Source organism: Myxocyprinus asiaticus, chromosome 14 (genome assembly GCF_019703515.2).
Source record: "Myxocyprinus asiaticus isolate MX2 ecotype Aquarium Trade chromosome 14, UBuf_Myxa_2, whole genome shotgun sequence".
Taxonomy (NCBI): domain Eukaryota; kingdom Metazoa; phylum Chordata; class Actinopteri; order Cypriniformes; family Catostomidae; genus Myxocyprinus; species Myxocyprinus asiaticus.
In genome coordinates, this window is record NC_059357.1 from 532,591 (window position 1) to 536,080 (window position 3,490).

General features: G+C 38.9%; 1 protein-coding gene across 2 annotated transcripts in view; it reads left to right on the top strand.

The window, feature by feature from the left end:
• The first annotated feature begins 544 nt into the window (after nucleotides 1–544).
• The window catches only part of LOC127451297 (coiled-coil domain-containing protein 134-like), a 9,481-nt gene continuing 6,535 nt past the window's right edge, over nucleotides 545–3,490 (top strand). For both annotated transcript variants that reach the window (XM_051715870.1, XM_051715871.1), the window contains exon 1: nucleotides 545–711. The gene's annotated coding sequence lies outside the window, so the exon portion shown is untranslated. The remainder of the gene's footprint in view (nucleotides 712–3,490) is intronic.

The following is a 3,490-nucleotide window of genomic DNA, read 5'->3' on the forward strand; positions in this document are numbered from 1 at the left end:
TGCTGTGCTCTCTCCCCTGATGATCTGAGGATGAGGATGGACAGTTTACTGGAATCACTCAAACGTCTTCCTCCATCTGATGTCCCGACACAACGCATACTGTAACCTTGCGACACAACCCCCCCCCCCCCACACACACACACTCTCAGCTGATTTGTGACATTGTGAGTGTTTGTATCAGTCGTGTTGGACTGTGTGTGTGTGTGTGTGTGTGTCTGATTTCAGTAAACACACAATAACACACTTCTGAAGTTTTGACTGCATATGTTACTATTGTCGTTAATATTAATAATTATTATTACTTGTCATACACTTTATATTTTGTTATAAAATTGTTACCAACAGTATTAATAAAAATAAATTATTTTACATTATTTAATGGATGTATCGTATGTGAATCGGTTTGTTATTGTATTAAAGTGCGATTAGTTATGTTATTCCTCTATAATGTTTAAAGAATTAAAGCACGTCAAATATTATCGATGACTGATGATTGCTTGTCACGATGACGTCACTGCGCGCGTGCTTCGCTCAAATCGTTCCGAGCGGAAACCGGCGGCTCGCGTGGCGACGGATGACTGGAGGACACGCGCAGCATATAAATGATCTGATGTGACGCGCAACGTCGCTATATGAGTGTATTAATCAGACATCCACGAACACGCGGCTGATAGACGTGTTTAACCGATGATCGCGCGCTTCGTGTTTTCGGTGAGTGCAGTTCTATTAATCTGAGATCATCACAGCTGCAACATCTGCACTAAATACTGAATATATCTGTAGTGATATGTGTGTCATTCTCGATTATATTGTGTTGTGTATCTCGTGTTTAATAGATGCATCAGTATCTTCAGTAGAGACCAGTTCAACCAGTAATCAATATAAATCCAGTCTGCAGGTGACTTCTAGATGGTGCTGTTAAATCGTGATATCATAAAATATACCATGTTAAAATCATGGTTTTAGACACTACAGTGATGTAGTAGTTGTAGTACTTGGCAGTAACATTTAAATATCATAGTATTTTATTATAGTAATCAAACTGTGCCATTATAGAATCATATTTTTAGTTATTTTTTCAATATTAGACACCAGATTTATTGAACACCTGATCTGTGAAATATGTGTGAAGTCAAATGAGCTGGATTGGTTTAAATGTGTAAGCATGAGTAAATGTAGTGAGGTCTTGCAATATGATGAATTTATACAGTCTCGGGCTCATCTCCAAACCATACATACAGTTGAAATCAGAAGTTTACATACACTTAGGTTGAAGTCATTCAAACTCATTTTTTAACCACTCCACAGATTTAATATTAGCAAACTATAGTTTTGGCAACATCTACTTTGTGCATGACATGAGTAATTTTTCCAACAACTGTTTACAGACAGATTGTTTCACTTTTAATTGACTATATCACAATTCCAGTGGGTCAGAAGTTTACATACACTAAGTTAACTGTGCCTTTAAGCAGCTTGGAAAATTCCAGAAAATGATGTCAAGCCTTTAGACAATTAGCCAGTTAGCTTCTGATAGGAGGTGTACTGAATTGAGGTGTACCTGTGGATGTATTTTAAGGCCTACCATCAAACTCAGTGCCTCTTTGCTTGACATCATGGGAAAATCAAAAGAAATCAGCCAAGTCTGGTTCATCCTTGGGAGCAATTTCCAAACACCGAAGGTACCACGTTCATCTGTACAAACAATAGTACACAATATAAACACCATGGGACCACACAGCCATCATACCGCTCAGGAAGAAGATGCATTCTGTCTCCTAGAGATGAATGTAGTTTGGTAAGAAAAGTGCAAATCAATCCCAGAACAACAGCAAAGGACCTTGTGAAGATGCTGGAGGAAACAGGTAGACAAGTATCTATATCCACAGCAAAACGAGTCCTGTATCAACATAACCTGAAAGGCTGCTCAGCAAGGAAGAAGCCACTGCTCCAAAACTGCCATAAAAAGCCAGACTACAGTTTACAAGTGCACATGGGGACAAAGATCTTACTTTTTGGAGAAATGTCCTCTGGTCTGATGAAGCAAAAATTGAACTGTTTGGCCATAATGACCATCGTTATGTTTGGAGGAAAAAGGGTGAGGCTTGCAAGCCGAAGAACATCATCCCAACCGTGAAGCATGGGGGTGGCAGCAGCATGTTGTGAGGGTGCTTTGCTGCAGGAGGGACTGGTGCACTTCACAAAATAGATGGCATCATGAGGAAGGAAAATTATGTGGATATATTGAAGCAACATCTCAAGACATCAGGCAGGAAGTTAAAGCTCGGTCACAAATGGGTTTTCCAAATAGACAATGACCCCAAGCATACCTCCAAAGTTGTGGCAAAATGGCTTAAGGACAACAAAGTCAAGGTATTGGAGTGGCCATCACAAAGTCCTGACCTCAATCCGATAGAACATTTGTGGGCAGAACTGAAAAAGCATGTGAGCAAGGAGGCCTACAAACCTGACTCAGTTACACCAGTTCTGTCTGGAGGAATGGGACAAAATTCCAGCAACTTATTGTGAGAAGCTTGTGGAAGGATAACCAAAACATTTGACCCAAGTTAAACAATTTAAAGGCAATGCTACCAAATACTAACAAAGTGTATGTAAACTTCTGACTTCAACTGTAACCAAGTTTGGAGGAATCAATTCCAACTTTTTTTTTTTTTTTTTAGATTTGCCATCAGATGACTTGAATAATATCAATACACATATCTAAACATCAGCTTTTAGTGAAGTGTAACTGCTTCCAGGTTTCAACATGTGTTAAGTCTTGATTTAAGTAGAGGAATAGACTTTGAGTTTGTGTCTCAGTACAGGAAGTAGAACACCCTTCTGAAGTGTCTCTCTTCCATCTGTCTGTGGGTTTAGCTCTGAGTGAGCACATGAAATATTAAGCAGAAATCTGTCAGCTTCCTCTGGGTTTATTACTCCATTTTCCATTCTGACACTAATGCTTGAGTCATGAACGATGTGCGTATCCCACATTTCCTCGCCGGTCTCCTTCAATCCTGATCTGTAGATGTTGATTGTCGCCCACATCACAGCATTCTTTTTACGTTTATTCAGTTAGCAGACTGTTTTATTCAAAGGGGCTTAAAAATGAGGAGAAACTAGCAACTTATCAGAAAGAAGGCAACAATATTATCAGTACAGCAATACTGAATTTCAGCAGTTCATCAAAATGGTTCACAACTGTAGAGTAGAAAGCGTAAAAACTGAGATTTTGGGCCCTCTACCAAAATATCTAATGTCTACTCAATTAAAACATGACATGTATTATGCGTAGATAACTGATATTGTCATTATGTGCATGCTGTATATTATTATCCAAAGGGAAACTGGCTCCCCAGATGAGTCTGATTCATCTCAGTGGAGTTTTGGGTTACTTAATTGAGAATGTTTCTCTTAAGGCTTCTAAACAAAATATTGTGAAAAATAGTGAATGCATCGAAAGTTTGAAAACTCCTGGGCTGGAGATTAG